The sequence below is a fragment of the Triturus cristatus genome, chromosome 6, assembly GCF_964204655.1.
Source record: "Triturus cristatus chromosome 6, aTriCri1.1, whole genome shotgun sequence".
Taxonomy (NCBI): Eukaryota; Metazoa; Chordata; class Amphibia; order Caudata; family Salamandridae; genus Triturus; species Triturus cristatus.
In genome coordinates, this window is record NC_140589.1 from 1913905647 (window position 1) to 1913931705 (window position 26059).

The following is a 26059-nucleotide window of genomic DNA, read 5'->3' on the forward strand; positions in this document are numbered from 1 at the left end:
GCCAGGAAGGATCAGCAATGCAGGAAGTGGGCCAACCACAGATATTCAGCCAAATTCTGCGGGTCACTTTCGAAACGTGTTACTAAGTGAGAGACACAAGGATTGAACAAAGGTGATGGACAAAGTGCCAAGGAGAGCAGCAGAGGTGGAAAGAGAATTTCAAGGGCAGCAAGAATGGAGGCAAGTGAGCATGGAAAATAAGACACATTAACAAATGGAGCACAATTGAGCCAAAGACACAAGAGCAGCAAATAATATTTGTGTGCGAGCATGCAAGACTTCGAACAAGTTCCCATAGTGATTAACAATCAGCTAAAACTGCCACATACTCAGAACAGCAATAAGACTCTAATGCCCCGAAATCTGAATAGACACTTGTTTGTAAAGCCTGCCTGTGAACGTGTCCCTCAAACTCTTTTTGTGTTAGTGGGTGTACTTTTTTAAGTGTAAAATAGTCCCTCATACATTGAAATGAAAGTACTCCATAATGGAGGTGGAAGAGTAATAGAAGGCGGTGGCACTGCCATGCTCGCGTGCACACAGCTTGTATACTTTATCCACTTAGTACCCATGGATATACACGTCACTTGTGCTCCCATGCCAGACCAATGAAGAGGGGGGAGGGGCCGTGAATACGACGTGATGCATCTAACTGGAAGGAAAGCGGACTGGCCAAATGGAAGAAGCCCTCGAATACGAGGACGTATTGAGTGCAGAATTCACAAATGTGGCACGGGGGGCATCAACTGTAATCCAGAGGTCAGCAGCATTGGTCAAACGGACAGATTGAATGCAAGAGAGAGTACGAAGAATGTTCCTAGCACACCTGTGAAAGGGGGGCAGTCGTAAAGGGGCAGTTGTTGTGTACCCGGTGCCCACATCTATAAATTAAAACATTACACTTCGGCTTGGAACACGCAGCTGAAAACTGCATCAAGTACAACCACAGCACCTCCGGGTGAAAATAATCCGAGTGTCTGTGTCTGCCACCCCCCAACTCACCTGCAGCAGATCACACTGCGCGCTTACTTCACACAGCACTCCGGGGTGAAAATAACTCACCTGTCTGTGTCTCCCATGTTAGGTTTGTACGTGTGGCCCCCTGCAGACACCGTAGTGGTTCTCGCACCTATGTGTCCCTGCGAGGACACCGTACCTGTTGATCTCCCCACCAGCTGTCAGGGGGTAATTGACAGTTGACAGCTGGTGCTCCGATGCAGCTGCTGTTACTTGCGCTCCGCGTTCGGAGCCGTGTTGGCAATACAATAAAGAACTTACCGGCTATCAACATCTTGTGTACGCAAGTTCTTTACAAGTGGCAACGAGGGCCAACACCGGAACCCACATTCGAAGGAAAAATAGCAAAGAAAAAAAATAAAAAAATAAATCAACCGACAACATTCACAACCTTAAAGAAGAAATTTAGCCATACAGAGCTACGTATGCTAGAACGAAGAAGTCTGTATAGAATTCAAGCAGCTAAGGATCACAAGAAAATACAACACAAAAAGGTTTGTGAAAATATAGCAGTTTTATAAAAATACACATGCGTGTGGAGGAGCTGAAAGTATTTACTAATAGAGGAATTTTTTAGAGCTGGAGCGAACAACTCATACCAGCTTACATCGTAAAGATTGTATCGAAAAATATCAAGCTCAACTTCAAAAAGCCGATTTCCAACTGTGACAAGAACAAATCGTGAGTAAAAACGAATGACAGGCCAGTGACAGTTCAAAATACTCATCAACCGTCAGCTGAAAAAAGTCATCAACAGATGTATCTACGGTGTGACGCACTACGCAAAGACGTGAAGAACAATCCAAAAATTCAGGTCAGTAGTCCAGCTCCCTGGATGACGTAATACGCAGGATAACGTGCGGCCATTTTGAAACCAAGTAAACAAACAACACAGTCAATTTCAGTCACCAGACATCGCGCTTACGTGCGCAACGGCAAAACAGACTTTAACCTGAACAAAAAGGGCAGGTGTAAATTGCACCAAACAGTAAAAATATACAGAACAATTTGAGAAAAAAAAGCTAAGTAGCAGGAAAATAAAATATACATAAACATTGCTTACAAAAGTAAAACTTTCAATCCACATAGTGCCATACCCTAACACGTTCCATAAGCAAGTATGGCATCTGGCTACTTGTGGAATCTCTCTCCCCCACAATCATTCCTACCAGGTAAGGGTGAACCAGTATAAAAATGGGAGGAATGGAGGGAGTAATTCAACAATTACATTTCCCAATTTGATGAGGACAATGAATTTACACCAAAAAAGAAATACAAACTCTTATTACATTGTCTGGGAGCTGGTGGAATCAAAGTTTACAACAGCATTAATAAAAAGGCAAGAGGGGAAGGCAAGGATGATGTTTACGCAAACGCAATAGATGACCTAAACACATACTACAAGCCAAATGTGTGTGTGGGTGTGGACAGGTAAAAATTCTTCCACAGGAAGCAGGGAAAGGACGAGTCAGTCGCTGACTACGTGTCCGCACTCAAAGAATTGGCATTGAACTGTCGCTTTGGCGCCTTGCATGACAAATTCATCAGGAATCAAATCATAATGCAAGGGTCAAATGCCAACATCCAGGACAGTTTATGCGCCAAAGGGGAGTACCCACTCCAAAACATAATAGACGTTGCTAGAAAAGCAGAGTTAACTGGTCGCTGTGCTAAAGCTGTCATTGCCGAGAGCAATGAAAAAAAGGGAGGAGAGTAGTACCGTAAGCAGAGTGACACAAGTTAAGCACACCCCAAAACAGGCATGTAGCAACAAAACCACAAAACCTATATACAACAAACAAATGAATAACGAAATGAAGCGTTGTTATAGGTGCAGCGACGACTCACATTGGGCTGACGGCAGGAAGTGTCCTGCTAGGGGAGTGAAGTGCACGTACTGCGGAGTCATAGGACATTTCCAAAAGGTATGCCGCAGGCGTAACGCATGCACCGTCAAAATAATTAACGAAGACGATGTGTACCAACCTGATACATCAGATGATGATGACGTTAATGTGCGTGTCCTTAGCATAGAGGACAAAGTAGTAAATGAGGTCTGTGCAGTTGAGACCACTAAAAAGAAAAAACCCATCTGTGATATGACCATAGGGGGTGTGAAAATAAGCATTGTTGCCGATTCAGGCTCACCCTACACGATCGTGAACAACAAAGTCTGGGAAGAAAAGTTCTCACCATGCATTGGAAACCACCTAGAAAAGGCAGACACATCCATAAAGCCGTTCACAGGTGAACCAATTGATGTATGCGGATACAGAAAGCTTAGTTTTGAATATAAAGGGAGGGAGTCTGAAGGAAAACTGTACGTATCTGCAGTAGGACCCTCAGTACTAGATGGATGGACCAAGGCAATTTGGGCATTATACTTGATCCCAGCAAATCTGACCCCGTCCTAATCGTCGAAAACTCAGTTGACTGCAGCAAGTCACTCTTAACCAAGTACCCTAAAGTATTCAGTGACCATATTGGAGCACTGAAGGGGTACCAGCACAAGATCATAGTAAAACCACATGCCACACCTGTAGTACACAAGACCCGTAATCTTCCATTCGCTGTAAAGGATGAGGTCAAAACACATTTGGAGAAGCTGCTAAAGGAGGGCATCATAGAACAGGTGGAGGCTAGCGAATGGGTTGCGCCATTAGTTGTGGCCAAACGCCCCAACGGAAAATTGAGGTTATGAGTAGACCTGCGTGACCTCAACAAAAATATAATTGTTGAACAATTTCCACTACCGAAGATAAGTGAAATGCTAGCTACCACAAAGGGAATCAAATGGTTTTCAACAATTGACGTAAAGTCAGCGTACCACCAGGTACCATTACATCGCAAAAGCAAAAAACTCACTGCTTTTATTACACACTTTGGTTGCTTCCAGTTCATGAGGGTGCCATTTGGGCTGGCATCCGCTGCAGCGATGTTTCAGACTTATGAACAATATTTTCAAGGGAGTTACAGGATTACTGATGTTCCAAGATGACATCCTCGTAATGGGAAGGTCTAAAGAGGAACACGATGGAAAGGTAAAACAGGTGCTGGAAATCTTAGAGACGAAAGGTCTAACGGCAGAGTACAGCAAATGCAAGTTTGCTTGTGAATCTGAATTATCTGGGACAGCACAAAGAAGGACTTACTTGAAGCAATAAAGAATTCACTGTTAGATTTGGGGGTCTCTGGTTGGCACAGGTAGGTACTTGTGACAAGCAGGGACCCTCTCCTCTAATCCGGACAAGGGGATTACCCTCTCAAAATAACCCCTGCTCACCCTCTAGGTAGCTTGGCGCGAGCAGTCTAGGCTTATTTCAGAGGCGTTGTAGGTTAAGCATTTGTGACCACATACAGTAACTTAGTGACAACACCATGTAGGAACTGGGGTCACCAGTCCCCCTGGGGGTAGCTTGGCACGAGCAGGTAGGTACCCGAAAGCTTAAGTGTAAAGTGACCATACAGCACACACATCCACTGAGACAGGAAACGCACGCAATGACTGACACCACACCAGTGAGGTTGAGTAAAAATCAAATAGCTTTTATCTAGACCTGAATCAGGGTAATCAACAATCCCAGTATTCATCAAAGCATTTCATTAGAAACAAACCTGGCCTTTCATTAGAGCATTTCACTGGGAATAAACTTGGCATTTCATTAGAGCGCTAGACATGGCATTCAATTAGAGTGCTAAACATTGCACTCGATTAGAGCGCTAAACATGGCATTCAATTAGAGCGCTAAACATGGCATTCAATTAGAGCACTAATCATGGCATTAGAGCATTGCACCTCACGGGTAGCCAGGTCATTTAAGGCAGCTGTGGAGCATTAGCAAACCATATCCCCTGAGGCAAGAATCAAACATCAAAGTGTTTCATTATGCAGGAATAACCATGACATTTACGGCAAGTATTCAACAGTTCCTTAGGCCAGAATGGAACATCCTAGCATTTCATGAGGTGAACGATCAGCCCTTCGTATAGTAGGAGTCAAGAGGGCCTGGGGCGGATTAATCCCCGTTCCTGGGGCAGGTGGGGATCAACAGGGCCCAACGATAGTCTCCCCCGGGGGAAGGGCGAACTCAGGGCCTCTCTCCGGCCTTCCGCCCTCCTCCCCGGGGGTTACCTGAGTCTTCGGCCTCCTCGGGGCCCTTGCGGCGGTCTTCGGCCGGGCGGGGGGCAGGCTTTCCTTGGAGCCCCTCCCGCCAGCCGTGTGCGCTTCCCGGCGATGTCCGGGCTAAGAAGGGGCTTGGCAACAGGCTCTGAGGGGCTGCACTGGGAGCGAAGTGTTGTGGGGCCTCCGGCGGGTCTCAGGGCCGGCCGGTGAGCCCCGCGCTGACAGGAGGCCGGTCCCGGGCCCTCCGAGGGCTCCTGGGGCATGGGGACCGGCGGTGATGGCCGCAGAGGAGGCGCGCCCGCAGCCGCCAACAGCAGCGCGGCCTGCGGGGGCGCGTCCTCCCACACCAATCGGCAGGCGGCGGGGGTGGCGTTCAGCAGACCGCCCCCGTCACATGATCTGAGGCGACGGCCTCCAGGCCTAGCGAGGCCTACTCTGAATTCCGGCGGCCCTCTCCTCGTTGAGGGCCGTCGCGGGGGCAAACAGACTCTGGGCCCACACCGGGGGGCGCCACGGTCGCGACGGCGATGGCGGGTTCCGTCACCACCCCCGGGGGCCCTGGAGATGACGGCGGTGCTGGGCTGCGGCGCTGAGTCGGCTACAGCGCCTCAGGTGAGTAGGGCAGGCCACATATGACGGTGGCAAAGCAGTGCAGGGGGGCCCCAGGTGGAGTCAGGAAGCGCTGGGGTGATACAGCGCTGGGGTGATACAGCGCTGGTACCTGGTCGATCCCCCAGCAGTTCTGTGCGAATTTATAAGGTCTTCTTCGGCGCTTGCTGGTTCCTGCGCCCTTAGGAGTTAGTTTCTTGAGGGGGGGGGGGTAGTTTGAGTTGGTGGCTGTAGACAGGGGAGTCAGTCTCTGTAGGTCGTCCCTGGGTTCCCCTCCCGCCGGGCCAGATCAGTGGGCTAGTTCAGTGTTCCTCACGCAGCTTAGAAGGCAGCACCTAAGCCCTGTCACTCCAAGTGGTATAGGTCCCTGACTAGGCCATACCGCCTAAGTCTCCAGCGTAGGTTCCCCCAGGTCAGCGTCGCCCCAACTGACTAAAAAGTTTCCCTCCTTTCCTTAAGTATGCCCAGGTCAGGTGACCACTCTCTAAGGCGGCAAAAGCAGACCCCGCCCTTATTCTAGAAGGTTCCAGGAGCTCCCCTAGTCTAACTATGGGGGGAAAAAGGCGGGCTAGTGTGGCAACAATGTTTAGGGTCCCAGCCAGCTCCTGGCAACTAGGGTGCTACTAAAAAGACCACTCCGCAGTAGCAGGGGCCTGTGGCAGCCATGTTGGGAGGAGAGAGCACCTGCACCTTAGCATTGATTAGCAATGAGAAGGCGCTCGGAGACCTAAGGCCAACGAAAAAGAGGGTGGAAAAAAAATGAGGCAAGGGCAGAAACACAGGGAAAGACCACCCGAGGGCTGACAGGTCTAACACGCCACACATGGACACCCCGCTCGTATTATATCAAAAATAGTTTAGTTTTTATGTAAGACTTAGTACAAGATCACATAACGTCAAAAATAATCTACAATACGATCAGCAATAAAGAGTTCTGGTTTACAAGGGGACATCAGCGGCAGGGTGCGCTGTGATCAGTGCGGCTCGAAGGGGTGAAACGAAGTGCGGTGAGTGGTCCCCCTGTCACGGTGCAAGCTACGCCTCGTTGACGGCGCTTGTGCGGGTCGTTGGGCTCAGAGTCGCGTTGTTTGAGGCGGGCGGCTTGGCACGGGGTTTCACAGAGTTCGAGTAGATCCTACGAGGCGCACACAGCTCCCTGCGTCAGCGCTACGGGGAAAACAGCGTTTCCAGCAGCTCTCCTCAAGGCGGGTGAAGTCCACTGGTCCTGGGACTTTGTTCAGGGGGCAAGCTCACTCACAAGCCCTTGGAGATCTTTGGCACAAGCAAAAAAATAAAGTCTTTGAGTCTTTCTCCTCTCCTTCAGCAGCAAGGCAACCACTGCAGGCCAATCCCCCAGGTCAGGGACAGTATTCCTCCTTCAGCTTTCCCAGTTCCTTCTTTTCAGGCAGAGGTTTCTTCTTGGCAAATCTGGATCTAATTTCTTGGGAGCAGGATCCCAATACTTATACCCCTAATTTCTTTGTTCCTCTGGGGTCGAGGGGCCTTTGCCCAGCCAGAACCAGCTCCTGAGCACTTTGTTGAAATGTCTCTGACTTTCCATTCAGGGTGCAGGGCAGAGACATCAGACGCTCCACAGGAGGTGGAGCCAGCATTGTGGTGGCAGAGCACAGCCCTATTAAGAGTCCAGGTGTACTCCTCCCACCCATCTGGATGTAAATCCCTCTATTCACCACCAGGATACCTAGCCCTGCCCTCTGGAATCCCCCAGCCCTGTCACTCACAGAAACCAGACAGCAGATAGACATCATAGCAGAGGCGGGCTGAAATGGTTAGGCAAGCAAATACCAGCTTTCTAAAAGTGGTATTTGCAAACACAGATTATTAAAATAAACTTTACTAAAAGATACTAATACTAAACTCAAATTTCTACCATGTTCCCTGGGTCTGTTAGGATCATAGAATGTAACAATTCTAACAGCCCATTCTGGCCTATGGGAACAGGTAGCCGTGCAATAGTGAAAAACGAAAATGGCTGTAATTCACCATTAGGACATGCCACACACATCAGGGCTTGTCCTACCTTATGCTTACAATACAACCTGCCCTTGGGCCTACCATGGGGGTGACTCACATGAAGTAAAGGGAAGGTTTAGGGACTGGCAAGTGGGTGCACTTGCCCAGTCAGCATGACAGTACCAGACTGCCCGCAGGTTCTGCAATGGCAGACCTTAGACACATTTTACAAGGCTGCTTCTGTGGGTGGCACAACCAGTGCTGCAAGCCCACTAGCAGCATTTGGATTTACAAGCCCTGGGCACTCCTGGTGCACTGTACTAGGGTCTGACAATAAACCAAATAAGCCAATCATGGAATCCAATCAACATATATATTTTATACATGGAGCACTTGCACTGTGGCACTGGTTGGCAGTGGCACATTGCTCTGAGCAGCTAACACCAGCAAAACACATGAGGCACAGCAACAAAAAGTGGAAGGGAGACTCACGCCAAGGTGCCAGGTCTAACATTCACCAATACCGAAAAACAAGGTGGTGTTAAGGTCGTTCCTAGGCCTTGTAGAATTTTACGCAAAGTTCATAAAAAACCTCTCTAATGAAACCTATGAGCTACGACAACTACTTAAAATGAAGAAAGAATTTGAGTGGGGCATAGTGTGTCAGGAAGTGTTCACCTCACTTATAGAAGATCTGTACAACGCAATACCCCTGTAAGGATTCGACCCTTTGCTCAGTAACACCATCACTACGGATGCAAGTTCTAAAGGAGTAGGTGCGGACCTAACACAGAAGGACGACAAAGGAACAGAGTATACAATTGCTTTTGTATCACGGTTCCTAACCCCAACGGAGGACAAATTCTCCGTCATCGAACGTGAAGCATTGGCATGTGTGTTGGATTTGGAACACTTTCGGAACTTCGTATAGGGAAACAAAGTCACCCTATGCACAGATCATAAGCCACTCACAAAGGTGTTCACAACGAAAGGCTTGTATAGAGCATCACCAAGGCTAGCTCGCTTATCTGTTCGCCTTTTTGATTTTAAATTACTCCATTCAATACATAGCAGGGGTGAAAAATATAGTTGCAGATTACCTAAGCAGGTTGCCAGTTGAAACCAGAGGCAAGAAAACCCTACACAAGTGGAAGAGTATTGCATTGCCAGTCTACAGGGAATTTCAAAAGAAGAATGGCGTATGGAACAAGAAAAGGACATCTGTCAAGTAATCAAAATGTTAGCAGGAGAGTGGACACACAAAAACAAACTCACCGAACCACTAAGACATTTTTACGAAGTCAAGAACCAACTGTCACACGAAAATGATTTACTGTTAAGGGGTGGTAGAGTAGTTCCCCCTGTCACTTTAAGAAAACGCATTCTGCAGTTATGCCACGAAGGGCACTTAGGTATCCTAAAATGTAAAAACAGGGTGAAGGAAAGCTACTGGTGGCCTGGTGTCGGTATTGACGTAGAAAGAATGGTTAGGGACTGCAGCATGTGTGTGCACTCTGACAAAACCCAAGTGACCCTTAGACCACCTCTTCACCCCATCACATGCCATGGGAAAAGGTGGGGGTGGACATTATGGGCCCAGTGCTGGAACATTATGAACAGTGGTACATAATTGCCATCATAGACCATTTTACCAAGTGGCCCAAACTTAGATTTACAACCAGGCCAGATTCAAATACTGTAGTTGAGTTTTTAGATACAGTATTTATATGAGAAGCGTTACCCAAACAGATTATCAGCGACAATGGACCGCAGTTCATGTCAGATATGTTCAAGGATTACATATCAAGAAACCAAATTGTGCATAAAACCACATCGGTGTACCACCCAGCCGGAAACGGCGCAGTGGAACGTTTCAACCGAGTACTTAAGGGTGTCATCCAGCTGGCCAATAGCAACAGTCTATGCTGGAAAAAAGAGATCCTTAAATCCTTGTGGGCTTACAGAATTATGCCATGTGACACCACTGGCCACAGCCCATTTGTACTCATGCGAGTTAGGACACCCCTCACTAAAGACAATGTGGGTTGGACCTTAGCCACAAAAAGAGTGCACTGGTCTACCGACCAGGTTAGAAAGAGAGTTGCACAAAAACAGCACAAATGCAAAAGCCGGTATGACCTCAAACACAGTTGTAAACCGGTGCAACTCTCTGTAGGAGACATTGTAAAGGTTAAGAGAAGTGGACACATAGGCAAGGGACAGGATACGTTCTCCCCTCCACTGACCATTAACAAGGTGTATTGTAACTCCGCCCTTTTGAGTGACGGTAGGGTGTCGCACTTCTCAGTCTTCTCTGTGTGCAAACCCACCTCACATCACGCACTGAGTCATCCAACCAGGCTGCGAGGACACCATGCCTGCTGATCTCGTCACCAGCTGTCAGTGGGTAATTGACAGCTGGTGATCCGATGCAGCTGCTGTTACTTGCGCTCCGCGTTCGGAGCTGTGTTGGCAATACAATAAAGAACTTACCGGCTATCAACATCTTGTGTACGCAAGTTCTTTACATCCCACCCCACAACTCCCCTGCAGCAGATCACACTGCGCGCCCACTTCACACAGCACTTCGGGGTGAAAATAACTCACCTGTCTGTCTACCACCCCACAACTCCCCTGCAGCAGATCACACGCTGCGCTCACCTCACACAGCACTTCGGGGTGAAAATAATCCGAGTGTCTGCCACTCCACAACTCACCTGCAGCAGATCACACAGCGCGCTCACCTCACACAGCACTTCTGGCTGAAAATAACTCACCTGTCTGTGTCTGCCACCCCACAACTCACCTGCAGCAGATCACACGCCGCGCTTCCCTCAAGCAGCACTTCGGGGTGAAAATAACTCGCCTGCCGGAGTCTGACATCCAGGACTTATGAGGTCACCCCGCCATTACCAATGACCTCAGAAGTGCGTCATCCAGGGGGAGTGGTCAGACGGGGCGGGGGGAATCCAAAAACACCCTCTAGTCACCCCCACCCGAAGGAATGGATGTTGATGACTGTCTGTTATGCCCCTTGGTTTGCGCCCCTCCCCCATGGGAGGGGGGATGTGGCTGGACCTCACCTCCCCCGCCCCTCAGCAGAACCGGCCTGGACTGGGCGGGGGTAAGGGGAGTGAAGGCAGGGAAGGGACAGGCAGCAGGACACTGGGTTCAGCCCAGTCATAAAGTTAAGCACAGGAGGAGGGTGCGGGGGGGGGTTATTTAACCACAGGCGCGGGACAGGCCCCCCTCTTCTACAGAGGGGAGGGAGGAGGGAGTTGGTGGGCTAGGGATGGAGGAGGGGCGGTGGCGGGATGTATGAAAGGAGATTATGTGGCGGCATGGGCAGTGATGCATCATTTGCACCTGGACTGTGCCAGCTCGAGGACTGGTGCTCCCTCACCAGGGAAGGCCTGTGGGTAGGGTGACCAGATCTTGCGAACCAAAAACCGGGACCTTTTGCAAAAATGGAAGAAGGACTACAATTTTACATCAACAATGCTGCGCAGAATGACATCTCTTATCAACATTGGAACCCAGAAGAAGCGCTAAGAAAATAAATAAAATGCAATTTCTAAAACCAGCAGCATACCTGTTAATTAAGTTGCTTCCTTTTAAGAGCTGCTATCTAGCACAACTTTAGAACACCCAATCTCACGTCTCACTGGTTTCAGTCGACCCCCTTTAAAACTCAGGGCATGAGCCAAAATTGCAAAAATCTGCCAAGAAAGCTGGTGAAAACCCTGGACTGTTTGGGCAAATCCAGGACGCCGTGTCACCCCACCTGTGAGGCTGACTCCCCATCCGTGGGCCCTGTGGGAAGGGCCCCCTCCCAGCCCCTGCATCCCCTCCTTCTGTCGCCTTTCTTAGTGTGTGTGTGTGTGGATACAGTCTCAATGTAGTGCTAGAAGGTGGGGTTTTGTAACGCTCAGAGGTTTCAGGCTGTGGCACTGAGCGCTTGGTGGAGTGGGGATGACATGCACGGCTCATGGCGGACTAGACTTCCCCGGGGTGGGACGTGTCGACGCCTTGGTTCCGTGGAGTTTTTGCGTCAACTTTTTAAAAATTATTTGGGAGAGATTTTTTAATATAGCTTGAACTCGACAGGAAGATATCAGGTGTCATCGCGCTCTACATGAGCACCAGTTTCGTTACAGATGGACACATTCATTTGTTTTAGGCACAGGGAGATTAAGTGATTTGCCCAGAATCACAGGATGTTGAGAGTTGTTGCAGAGACTCGAACCCGGTTCCCCAGCTTCGAGGTCAACCACTCTAGCTGTAAGATGACAACCTGACTTGAGCTGAAGGCATTAGAGGGCTTCATAGAATTGGCATGGAATCCATGACGTGAGCTGTATTAGGTGTAGATAAAGACACATAGTGACAATACGTAAAGGGTGTGCACAGTAGACATGAGGGTACGTTGATGACACTTCTTGGAGATAAGTAAGGTATATATATGTAAATCACTAGACAGAATTAAACCAGCAGTGAAAACAAAGCTTACATGAGGAGTAGACAAGAGTCCATAATAACAATAAATAGAGGAATCTAATCTTCCTTGTAGAAGACGAACAGTAGTGTAGATGACCAATGTAAGGTCTGAGCTAACTAATGTATGGTGTAGTGAAGGTGGGGAGAGTGTGGCATTGTGAAACGTTGGCCTGGTATATGCTGTCCATAATTAAAGTGGGCACCTTGCACCAGTCCAAACAACCCTTATGGTGATAGGTTAAAGACAACCTTTATGTGAAAGCTATCCTAGTGGTAGCTATGGAGAGCAGCCTCCAGGTTAAGTCTTGAAGGAATCTAAAGCAGCTTGTTTTACCAGAGACAATCTTATAGTGTTGCTGGACTGAAAAGGGAACCACACAGTCGTTATAAAAATATGTATTTTTTAATAACACTCTCTAGTACCCTCGACACGAGGATAGAACACAATTCAAATAATACAGTTGCAAAGAATCAAACGTAACTAGCAAAATACACAGTGGACTTCAGGGGGAGACCAAACCATATACTAAGAAAGTAGTATAAGAACCACGACTCGGGCTCAGACCTAGTCTAAGAGGTGTAGAATTGCTAGGATCCCAAAGAACCACCCAAGGTAAGTAGTTAGGGACCCCACGGAGGAGAGGTGCAGTGTGACTACACAGCCGCGGACTACGTGCAATTCAATAGGGAAAGTCGCGGTTGCAATTTTAAAGAAAAAGGACACTTCTAGCAGGACTTCGAGGAATTCCCTTGGAAGATAGGAGGTTCTAGAGCCAACCCACCCGTGGATACAGAAGCACCCACTTTACCTAACCCAGAGGAGCCGGGTCCATAGGTGTCAAATGGTGTCGGAAACCGCCGTCGTTTTCTATGGAGCGCCGTGAAGAAGAACTGCTGCCATGAAGGTGAAGAGTGTCCAAAAGAACCCAAGCCTGGATTTGTGATGTGTAGAACCTGAAAGCAGAGGGGACAGAGTCTAGGTCACTTCAGGAGTGACCAGGGTCTCGAAGTCGAATGCCCACCGATGTTGGGTGCTTCAGAATGGTTGACAGTGATCTTGTCTCTTCAGCTGTGAGGACCCAGAGACATCTTGGAAGACCAGGACCTGAAGGCGAGCTGTCCCATGCCAGATGTCAAGTGCTAAGGGGTCGGTGTCTGGCTGGAGCACCAAACAAGCCTTGGCAGCGCCAAACAACAGGAAGATGCAGATCGGTGTTGGTTCAGCCCAGGAGACTCACCAAAGCAAGGAAGGTCAGGGCAAGCCTGGAGCAACCAGAGGAGCCCACGGAAATCAAGATTGACCCTCAAGTGGACCCACAGGTGGAGGCACAGGAGTCGTGAGGGGACCACAGGCGGATTCACAGAAGACCAGCTGGCAGGGCACAGAGTGCAAGGATGCGGGAATCCTTCAAGGAAAAGATGCACTGGGGTCAGGGCTATACTTAGCCCGAAGCACAAGTTTGTTGCTTGTAAACAAGCCTTGGCTGCTGTAATTACACACGGTGCACCGAGGTGCGTCTTACGCAGTCCCCTCGACAGTTGTTGGCCTGAAACTTTGTGAGAGGGCAGGCACAACCTCGGGACTTTCAGTGATCCACCTCTGGTGCTGCTGACGTTGTCGGAGGTCGGGGTCAGTGACCGGAGAAATGTGTTGCGGTGCCTGTTTCCGCAGGGGTGTAACTCCTTTATTCCAAGGGAGATGCTGAGGAGGTCTTTGAAGTCCCACGGGGTCCTAAACGGAGCCTGAGTGGATTTGGGACAGCGAGGGAAGACGAAGTCGAGCCCATGGGAGGTCCAGCGATGTCCAGACAATCAGCTTACTGGTTTCCTCATGTTAGACCTGTCAGCCCTAGGGTGGTCTACCCAGTTTTTTTGCCCTGGTCGCCTCCTTTTTGCCGCCATCTTTTTGTTGGCCCTAGGTCTCTGGGCGCCTTACCACTGCTAAACAGTGCTGAGATGCAGGTGCTCTCTCCTAACAACATGGCTGCCATAGGCCCCTACTACTGCGGAGTGGCCATTGCATACACACACTAGTGGTTAGGAGCAGGCTGGGACGTCTTGATACAGTATCTTTTCCATCCCGCCTTTTTGTCCCATACACTGTTATGTGGAAGCTCCTAGAACCTTCCAGACCTGGGAGGGATTATGCTTTGTCGCCTTTGCAGGAGGGTCACCTGACCTGGGGGTATAAGAGGAAAGGAGGGAAACCTGACTAGTCAGTTGGGGCACCACTGGACCTGGAGGAATCTCTGCCGGAGCGTAGGCGGTTGGGCCTAGGGGAGAAACCTACACTACTGGGGCTGACTGAGTCTAGGCCCTGCTGTACCCAAGTTAGATGAGGGACTCTGCCTGCCTGCTGATCTTGCCTGGTGAGCGGGAAACCCAGGGGACCATCTCCAGGGTGCCGCCTCTGATGCCTGCCAACTCAACCCCCTTCTCCCCCTCATAAGCCTGCCAGGGGGACCTGCCATCTTCTTTCCACCTAAGACAAGTGCTGACCTGGACTGTCTCTGTGGGCCCTCCAAGATCTGCAGGTAAAGCGCTGGGACCCCCAAGCACTATGCTACCAGAACTGGGCCCCTTGAGGAAGAAGCTGACCGTGATAGAGCGCTATGTCACCTCTCAGCGCTACTGCTTTGCCCCCCCCCTGAGCCGCTGCTGTGCCTCTAAGCGCTGTACCTCTCAAGCGCTGTACCCTCCAAGCGCTGGGGCCTTCGAGGCGCTGTGCCCCTTAAGCACTGTGAGCCCAAGACACCGCCGCAGGCCCCTGCCCTGCGTCAGAGGAGCGCTGTGTCTGCCATCACTGCCGCGGCCCGGGAGCTTGCCACTACCGCGATCGCCTGCTGCGCCATCACCACTGTGGCCTCGAAGCCGGTAGAGGGCCGCCGCGTTATTGAGGAGGCCTTCAACGGATCAGTGAAGCCGGCGAGGCCCCGCTCATGTGACGGGGGGAGCACCGGCCGCATCACCCGCCACGCCCCCGTTAGTGCCGTGCAACTATTGACCAGAGCTGCCGCACCCCCCAGCGGACCGCGCAGGGATTGGCCGCTGCGGGTGTGGCCTGTGGGATCTGTGCCCGGGGTGAGCTCGGGACGAAGAAGACGGCGCGAGGCGGAGGCCGGCCCCGAAGCCACTGGCCTCACCCCCGCCTGGTGCAGACGTCGCAGGGAGCCCGCTTTGCCTGCGCCGTCTCCTGCCTGGCCTGGAGTCCCCAATAAAAGGTAAAACCCCCAGGCGGGAGGGCGGAGAGTCTGCATGCACCGCGGGGGCTGCCCAGGAGTCCCCACCGTCTGGTAAGGCAGCCCCGCGTCTGCCCCCCCCGCGCCGGGGACTGCACCCAGTACCCGGCAGGCCCGCTCTGAACCGGTACACTAGAGCAGCTGGGCTGGGCCGGTGACTACGCCCAGTGGGGATGATTAACTCCGTGAGTTGACCCGGATTTGCAGAGAAGAGTTGATGCCGGTTTTGGGCTGCAATGAATTTGGTCACCTAGGGGAATTAATTGCTATCCTGAGTCTGAATAACCCAATGAGGTGAATGACCCGATTGTTACACTGAGATGTACTGTTTTACTTGCTGGAATGAATTGTCTGTTACACTGGAACACCCTGTCTTACTTACTGTGACAAATTAGGTGTTGCCCTGAAATGCATTGCTTTGTTACCAGAATGAATTAATTGTTGCTCCGCAATGCCCTGTTCCAGTCAACTGAATGAATTAATGTTTGCCCTGCAGATACCTAGTTAGCCACCTGAATGAATTGACTGTTATTCTGAATGACCTTCATTATCCCATAATGAACTGATTTTTATCTTGAAATGCACTGATCGCTTGACCTGAATGAATTTAATGTGGCTTCGAAGTTACCTGCTTTAGTCCTGAAATGAGTTGATTCACCCCCACTTGAAATAGATAAAGAATCTTGTTTTTACAAAACAACTTGGTGTGGTGTCCTTCATTGTGTGCGCGTCATTGAATCCATGTGGGTGAGTGCTGCACAACTGCTTTACACATTGCCTTCGGGTGTCTTCCTACCTCGCGCCAAGCTACCCATCGAAATTGGTGACCCCAGTTCTAACACCTCAGAATCTTCAGCTTCAGAATCTTGTCCAGGTAATATCCGAAGTCCTGTAGCCAGGTATCCCCTTTTATACACAAGGGAGAGGGATGGACAGATTCTAGGGACCCTCCTCTGGGAGGGTCAGGACAGAGGGGCGGCTACACCCCTGTCCTTTGTCCAGTTTCGCGCCAGAGCGGGAGCAGGGTGCTCCCAGAACTAGTTTGAACTGGACTATGCACGAGAACACCAAATGTGGCCTACGTGCAGTCTCTCTGGCACGAACAGTGCCTCCACCCAGCCCCAATACACAAACTCCTGTGAGAGGATACCTTTTGTTGGGCTTCCTCCTCTGCAAGTTTTGGTCAGCAGCAGGAGGGCAGCCCGGTGTCTGTGGCTGGCAGCATCCATTTGAGCTGTAAGGCTATAGAGAGTTGGTACCGGTAGACTTAGGTACCTCCAGAACCTCGGTTCTGAGGGGAGGAATCATACCTCCCAGAGGTAAGATTCCAAGGTGTTTGACACCAAACACAACATGTTTCTAAATAGTTGTTACAAAGTTAGCATTTACCGATTGATTATAATGCCACTTAACCTATATGTCTGGTGGTACCATGTACAGCCTGGGAGAATTGGTTCCGAAGGCTGCAGAGGGGCTCTGCTCATGCATGAGCACCCTCTCACAAAAAAACAGTGCACCCTGCCTTCAGGATTGATAAGTTCTGCGAGAGGGGTGACTTACAAGTTTTAATTGTGCTGGTACATATAGATATAGTGAACCTATATCTAAGGTAAGTGGTGCAAGCACCATCTTACACAGGCTGCAGTAAGCAGACCTAGACTCCTATTTTGAATGGCCTCCCAGGGGTGGCATAATACATGCTGCAGCCCCTGATATGCCGCTGGGGTACCTATGCCCTGGGTACATGGTGTACCATATACTAGGGATTAATAAGGGTATCCCAGTATCCAATCTGGAGAAGTGCAAAGTACATGGTATCAATTTAAAGGAGAAAGCAGATAGGCTGGGGTCCTGAATAGCAGGATCCCAGCCAGACTTGTCAAAAACAGAGGATGCAAAAGTAAAAAGTGGGGGTAACCATAAGAGGCAGATCCTACCTTCCTACAGGCATTGTCCTACTCAAAGGTGGTAATGCTTAGATTTGCTTAGAGGGTGTGGGATGGAGGTAAACAGTTTGGACTAACGGTTTAGGGGGGTGGGGAAGTTTAGGTATTTGTCGAAGAGTAGCAGTTTCAGTTTCTTTTAGTGCGGGACTGATTGATTGTCACGTAAATCTTGAGGTTGTGAGTTCCAAATTCTGGGGGCGTTTCCGGAGAAAGAACATGTGCAAGATTTCTCTCTTAAATTTTGGTGGAATCAGGAGTAGACAGTTAGAGCTTCGGAGGGATCTCTTTTGGACAGCTTTTGTTAATTTATGTGTGAGGTAGATTGGGGTTTCAGTGTTGAGCGCTTTGTGAGTTATGCACACAGTTTTTAAAATAGCTCTTGCCTTAGTTCGTAGCCTGTTACGATTCCTGAGAGCGGGAGTGATGTGGTCGAAGCGACTCCCCCTCCCCCATCGTTTTTCAATTGCAATGGGTTGGCGTTGGTGGACTGTGCTGCGGAGAGGGGGGCAGCTGTCCTTTGAAGGTAGGGTTTTGGTTAGGTCTTTTGTGTGAAGGGGCATCCTTGGTGCAAGGTAAAGGGTTCAGAGGCTCAAAGGAGAGCTTGATTTTAGAGATTTTATTAGAGGAATATTTTAAGAATTCTTTGCAGCACGTAGCAGTCATTAGTTGTGTGTTGGGGGAGAGAGGATATTTGTTGTTTGATGTTGAAGAGGTCTTTGGATCTATTTCTAGATCAGTAAAGTTAGTCTCAGAAAAAGAATGCTTTTCCTCTGAATGTTAGGGGTGGGTGGTATAGTCCACTCCGCTGACGCGTACTTGCACGCGAACAGGACCCGCTCCAACCCCCCTCCGCGAGACCCCCATTGAATGAACCGTGTGCTGCCTGAAATGAATTAAATTCCCGGCACCGGAACCCCTCCTTCCTAGCTTGATCAGGTTGGATAAAGTTTTGAATTCAAGCCATCGTTCTTCGTCGAGGCATTCACCGCTGTGGTGACACCACCGGTGCAACACTCTCAATTGTCGACACCTTCTATTACTTACCTTCCCATATGCTAAAGTTCATATGCTCACATTTGTCCTGAAGATGAACTCGAATAATTGAGTTCGAAATGTCGTCGACCTTACGCAACTTGAACCTTTTGTACTGATTTAACTGATTTAACCAAGAAAATGGTTCTCAATTGTTGCCAATGCGATGCTCTTTTTTAAAAGTTCACCCTCACCTGCACGTCACGCTTGTTGTCACTAAATATGTGAGCACTTGAATTCATCCTGTGTATAATAAATAAGTGTCATATATTGACCTCTCCTGTCCCTTTTTCTCTATATTAAGTATCATTCTCCCATATGAGTCTTTGTACCTATACAAAATCATCCGCCCTCTTAAGGGCTTCTCTTTGTCCTGGACCTTCATAGGCCATCCAGAACCATTGTTCCCTTCTACATTGTATCACCCCAGGTTCGCATATAGGGGTACCCTTGTCCTTCATAAACACTCCGCTGACAGAGCACGCACAACTATTTTTACTACTACTTCACGATCGAAGGGATCCATCTCTCAAAGGACATTCTTCATGCAGGGGATTGAATGATTTGCCCAGATCCGACCATCCCAGTTGTTCAACCGTACACAAGGTATCTTCAGTGTCTGTGGAGGAGACATACTTATGAATTTATACTCTTCTCTTTTGGTCTCTTCTCAGAACCTTGGTATTTTACTAAGAAGACATGCCCAGCAGCAAGATATCTCATAACTCGCAGAATTCAAATGAAAATTTGATCTTCATTTCTAAGGAGCCTTAATGACTGACAAATGTCTCCTGCCATCTTTAGAGTCTGGGGTTCCTGATCATCAAACCAAAATCAGATATCACACCAAAAAAACAGATCAATTTTAGGGGCTTCACGATAGAGTGCGTCAGAGTGATCAATCAATCAATCAACAATTTATATAGCGCGCCACTCACCCGCTAGGGTCTCAAGGTGCTGGGGGGGAGTGGTCCGTTACTCCTCGAAAAGCCAGGTCTTGAGTTGCTTCCTGAAGGAGAGATGGTCCTGGGTCAGCCGTAGGTGGATGGGGAGGGAGTTCCATGTCTTGGCCGCCAGGTAGGAGAAGGATCTTCCTCCGGCGGTGGCTCTGCGAATGCGTGGTATGGTGGCGAGGGTGAGGCTGGTCGATCGCAGCTGGCGGGTGGGCGTGTAAAAAGTGAGGCGGTTGTTGAGGTACTTGGGGCCAGGTCGTGTAGAGCCTTGTGTGCGTGGGTGAGGAGTCTGAACGTGATCCTCTTGCTGACGGGGAGCCAGTGCATGTCTCTCAGGCGGAGATGTGGTTGTGGCGGGGGATGTCCAGGACGAGTCGTGCGGAGGCGTTCTGTATGCGCTGGAGTCTTTTCTGTAGTTTGGCTGTGGTTCCCGCGTAGAGGGTGTTCCCGTAGTCCAGTCGGCTGGTGACGAGTGCCTGGGTGGCCGTCTTCCTGGTTTCGGTGGGGATCCATCGAAAGATCTTTCGGAGCATGCGCAGGGTGTTGAAACAGGATGACGAGACGGCGTTGACTTGTTTGGTCATCGAGAGGGAGGAGACCAGGATGAAGCCCAGGTTTCGTGCGTGGTCCATTGGCTTGGGGTTGGTGCCAGGGCAGGGGGCCACCAGGAGTCGTCCCAGGCGGAGGGGTATGATCCCAGGATGAGGACTTCCGTCTTGTCTGAGTTCAGTTTCAGGCGGCTGTTCTTCATCCACTCGGCGACGTCTTTCATTCCTTCGTGTAGGCTGGCTCTGGCGGTGGCGGGGTCGTTGGTGAGGGAGAGGATCAGCTGGGTGTCGTCGGCGTAGGAAATGATGTTAAGGTTGTATTGGCGTGCGATGGCCGCGAGGGGGCTCATGTAGACGTTGAAGAGGGTGGGGCTGAGCGAGGATCCTTGAGGTACGCCGCAGATGACTTCGGTGGCTGCGGAACGGAACGGGGGGAGGCGGACTCTCTGGGTTCTTCCGGCGAGGAACGAGGTGATCCACTCCAGTGCCTTCTCTTGGATTCCGGTGTTGCTGAGGCGCTGTATTAGTGTGCGGTGGCAAACTGTGTCGAACGCTGCAGAGAGGTCCAGGAGGATGAGGGCAGCTGTTTCCCCGTTTCGAGCAGGGATCAGATGTCGTCGGTGGCTGCGATGAGGGCGGTCTCGGTGCTGTGGTTGGCTCGGAAACGGACTGTGAGGGGTCGAGGGATCCGTTCGTCTCGAGGAAGGCGGCGAGCTGTTTGTTGACGGTCTTCTCGATGACTTTGGCAGGAAAAGGGAGGAGCGAGATGGGGCGGAAGTTCTTTAGGTCGGTGGGGTCCGCTGTTGGTTTCTTCAGGAGAGCGCTTAGCTCGGCATGCTTCCAGCTCTCCGGGAAGATGGCGGTGGTGAAGGAGATGCTGATGATGTCCCGGAGTTGGGGTGCGATGATGGAGTCAGCCTTGTTGAAGACGTGGTGGGGGCAGGGGTCGGTAGGGGATCCGGAGTGGATGGTGTTCATCGTGCGGGTGGTGTCTTCGGTGCTGACCGGGTCCAGTTGCAGAGGGTGGTGGTGGGGGGGCGTTGGTTCGTTGGTTGGGTGCGTGGTCTGTGCACCGAAGCTGTTGTGTATGTCAGCGATCTTGCGGTGGAAGAATGAGGCGAGTGAGTCGCAGAGGTCTTGCGAGGGTGTGATGTCGTTGTTTCCGGCGCTGGGGTCGGAGAGCTCTTTGACGATGCTGAAGAGTTCCTTGCTGTTGTGGGTGTTGTTGTCCAGTCGTTCTTTGAATGTTGTTCTTTTGGTGGTGCGGATCAGCTAGTGGTGTATGCGGGTGGCGTTCTTGAAAGCTGTCATGTTTTCTGTAGTCTGGTCGTGGCGCCAGGCTTTTTCGAGGGTGCGGCAGTTTTTCTTGGATGTTTTGAGTTCGTTGACCCTTAAACCAGGGAGCTTTGGACTTAAAAATCCTGCCCCGGATGATAATTTTGTAACTGATCCATTGACAATCACAAATTGCAGAAGGAGAGTTAAGTGGCCAGAACTCCAAATGTCCAATAGTAAGCTGGCGGAACTGTATGAAATAATAATACCATTCATTGAAGAGATGGGGAGAGTTGGTCCTCTGGGTAGCCCCACTGATATTCACGGCCAACTGGTTGATGCACTAAAGGACATTTTGTACCTAGTAAAAAGGGTCACACAGTCTCGGGCTGTAACAGCTCTGTGGTTTAACAAAACCTGCAGTACAGCCAAAAAGGCCCTGTTGACGGTAATAAAAACTAAGGACAGAGAAGCAATCAGGGCAAATCGTTCCTTGTACAAAAAAGCAATTAGTGATGCTAAGAAGGAAGGGGAGGCTGCACTGTGGGAAGAGTTGGGCCTTGCGCTCAGTTGCAAGGATGTTAAATTATTTTGGACTATCGTTGCAACTGGAGTGAATGGGCATTCTCATGCCCCTGTCCCTAATATTGCTTCCTCAATTTGGGAAAATCACTTTGGTGATCTTTATGGCACACGTAATTCTGATAGCCTGTCTGTTGGCACCCCTGATCTACCACCAGCCCCAGTATGCTATGTCCCATCTGAACTCTTTACTTTGGTCGAGGTGGAAACAGCAATTGAAAAAATGCTCCCGAATAAGGCTCCTGGCTTAGATAAATTGCCTGGGGACCTGTTTAGGGCTCAACCAAAGATATGGGCCCCCTACTTGGCTGTCCTATTTATTCGTATTTTGCAGGGGGGTGAAGTACCCTATACTTGGCTCGACGCAGAAATAGTACCCGTTTTTAAAAAGGGCTGTCCATTAACCCCCTCCAATTATAGGCCTATCAGCCTTATAGATACCTCACAAAAATTAATGGGGAGGGTTCTTCTGGACAGGGTCTTGGGATGGATCGAGGAGAACGGGATTCTGTCCACATTCCAGGGAGGCTTTAGGGCTGGTACTTCTACTCTAGATCAGATTTTTCGCCTGCAGGTCTTGTATTGGAAAACAGCTTTGGTAGAGTATGGCAGCCTCTACCTGGTGTTTGTAGACCTGCGGGCAGCTTTCGATCTAGTCCCACGAACTAAATTGTGGCAAGTACTGGCAGATTTGGGTCTTCCGCCCTATCTATTGGCCGTCCTATCTAGACTTCATGATAACAATTTTGCCCAAGTAAGGTGTGGTAAACATGGTGAGCTTACTGACCGTTTTCCTGTTCAAAAAGGCGTTCGCCAAGGGTGTGTGTTGGCTCCCACACTGTTCAGCCTATATATTAACGGTCTTATTGACCATCTGAATTGTGTGGTAAATAATGATGCCCCCAAATTGGTCTCAGGTCGAGTACCCGCACTGATGTTTGCAGACGATACTCTGTTACTGTCTAGAACATCATCGAGCATACAAAACACATTGAATGGTTTCGTGAAGTTTTGTGAGCTAAGAGGACTTGAAATAAATCAGGGGAAAACTAAATATATAATGTTTAACCCCCCTAAGCGGGTGCATCCAAACCCAGTCTTATTTGATATTCCCCTTGAAAGGGTCAAAACTTTTGTTTATTTGGGCATCACTTTAACTGAGAATTTTAGTTGGAACACTCAGATTGCTAAGTCAACGCTCAAGCTTGTCCAATGGCAGGGGGTTTAAATAAAGTTTTTAAAAAAATCGATTTTTAAACCAGTGTCTCCTGCCCTGGAAATTTATTGTCGGCAGGCAAGAGTGGCTGCAATTTATGGGGCTGAACTCTGGGGACATAAGCAGACAGTGTCTCTCTTAAAGGCTGAGCAGTCCTTTTTAAGATCTCTTCTAGGGCTTCCTTCCAGTACACCGTTGATCCCCCTCAGGTTTGATCTTGGGCTAGTCTCAATAGAGGAGATCATTAGTGCAAGACCAATCTTGTACTAGAAGAGGCTATGGTCAGTGCCTGAACTGGCCTCATATAGATCAGAATTTGCAGAGATTTGGCCTGCTCTTAGATTTGGCCTGCTCTTAAATATAAAAAGATCCCTTGGCTTCTGCATATTAATGCAGCTTGTATCCAACTAGGACTCCCGGAATTGTGGGCAAACCCGGAAGTAAGTTGTTCCGGGATACCAAGGAAAGAACTTCTTTCTCTGATATCCACGCAATTTTTTTTATCCCTTTCGAGCTCTTCAGCTATGGGTAAGGTTGACCTTAGAATTCCTCATGGTTAAACAAGATCCTAAACTAGAGGAATTCATGGATCAAATTGAACCCCCACTTGCTCGAAAATTGTATATTCAGTTAAGATATGGTACCCTACCGGTTCGGTCCTTTTCATCCAAGTGGCAGACACAAAATCAGGAAAGTTGTCCTGCTTGTAATCACAAAACGGAGTCTGTTGCACATGTGCTACTTTTTTGTCCTGCTTATTATGTAATTAGGAAATGTTGGGATTTCGCCACGTTAAGCAGGCTTGTAGGTCCTTAATCTATGATACTCATCCCAACATTGTCTTTGCAGTATCCCGCTATCTACACAGTATGTGGCGCAGGAGACAAACTTTTTTAACCTAATCATTTTCACATTGATAACCTGAAGTTTAATCTTTTTTTTTAAACTTTTAACTTTATATGCTTATTTATTGTCTTATTGTCTTATTGTAATTGTTGATGTACGTATGTGCACTTTTATGGTCTTTTGACCGAAATAAAGTTATCACTGACTGAGTTCGTTGGTGAACCACGAGGCTTTCTTGCTGCTGGGTCTGCTGGGTGGGTTCTTCAGAGGTGAGAGGTCGTCGGCGCAGTTGGTGAGCCACTGTGTGAAGTTGCGGGCTGCTTCGTTGGGGTCCATTGCGCTAGCGGGAGGGTTCTGGCTGAGGCAGGTGGTGAGCTGGTCGGCGGTGATCTTGTTCCAGCTCCTGCGGGGAGCCTGTTGCGGGTGGTGGTGGGTCGTGGTCAGGAGGAAAACTCAGTAGAACCCTCAACCTAGACCATGTGCTATTGAGACTAGAGGCGAGAATCAAAGGACTGCTGTCCTCTTCCACCTAAGAGGTATTTCCAAGGCCATGTCATTGTAAGACTCTCCAAGGGTTGAAGGTACAACATCTACCGCAGATCTATCTTGCACAGGATCAAACTGACATGAGAAACATGACGGGGGCTATAGTGGTGGCTACAGCTCATGGAAGCTTGCAACATGAAGTAGGGTCCCGAAGCACCATATAGAACACAATAGGCCCACCTTGCCACATCAGAAATAGGAGACCCCCGTATAGGCCCCACCTGCCAGTCTGTTAGGTTGACCAAACTGTCCTAGCTGTTCTTTGCTAGGCCCAAAAGTGTTTTTCTCACAAGATATCTCCTCGGCGAGGCGCAGCTCCCCCTATGCCTGCCTCCTCTCCCTCTTTGTACCAATCGACTCATCTTGAGGAAAACGTGGGACAACAGGCTGAATTTCTAAATTTATCGTAATTGTTTTCGCCAGCTTGCCTTATCGAAACTTACGACAGCTGCGTGACAAAAACACCTGTAAATCTTCTGCTTTTTAAGGATTCTGAGAAATGATACTAAACGATTGATAAACAATGTCTAAATAGAGACAGGATTTACGTATTATTGACGTATATGAGATGTCAAAATATGAACTTGTGGTCTGACTGTTCTGCATTAAATCACTATAAAACATCTGACCACTGTCCAATCATTGGATTTGCTCTACTGTGTTCGTGAGACACAAGTGGGCGGTCCCCGATTGATCGTTAGTGCACATTACAGAATTCTTGTCTTAAATATTCAATATTTGCAAATGTATTTTTAGATAGCATATATCTGCGCATTCATGTTAATGCATTTTTCTCCATACATAATCTAATGTAGGATTTCTCACTGTATTTAACAAGAGATATATTTCTCCCATAGTTTTAAAAGTGTTCTTCTTTCACATAAATCCGAATGCTATTTTCTCTTATTATTGCATTGAAGCATCTCATTATATGATCATGTCAGATTTTTAACGTGCATTGTGTTTCATTTTGTCTTTGCTAAGACACAGCTTTTTGTTTTTGCACTCTAAGTGGTTCCCTTTTTATACCAGGCTCGGAGTGGTTTACATGTAATAAAGTGCAAACAGAATTGATTCAACTATTACCGTTTACACGTGTATTTTCTCACATTTTCTAGAAGCACCCCCCTCAAATTAAGCTGCCTTGGTCCAGTGCCACAGGACCACAAAATTGCTTTCTTCGAACAAACAGCAGAAAGATCTTTGGATGAGTGCCGGACATCTTTATAGAACCTGATTAGCAGACTAGGATTGGGAAGCCAGATGCTGCTAATTATCTACAGGTGAATCCGGGTCCAAATAGGAACATCCGCTCCACATACACTGCTGCTGAAGGCAGATATTATCTCTAAAGTCAGATACATAAACATATTGAGTGAAACTGGGTGCAAGATCCTTTCAGAGCTAGTCAAGGATTTCTGACATTATTGCTTAGAGCAAAATAATTCTTTGATGACAGAGTACTGCACAGAGATAGGATATTGGACCCTCAAATATTTCAGAGTCTTGTGCTTGAATCTCCAGCTAGACCAATTTTATAGTCGGCAACTAGATCTGGGTGCATTTTCACAGGACTGCCACAGAGAATTACACTATGTGTTTCCACTATTTGTTTTGGTTCCCTGGTCACCACAGAGGACAGAGACAAACAAGCAT

The 26059-nt window shown here is 48.9% G+C and overlaps 1 protein-coding gene across 1 annotated transcript in view; it reads right to left on the minus strand.

Annotated features, from left to right (window-relative positions):
• The window catches only part of LOC146822439 (uncharacterized), a 486581-nt gene that overhangs the window by 396565 nt on the left and 63957 nt on the right, over nt 1–26059 (minus strand). The gene's annotated exons all lie outside the window — the stretch shown is intronic.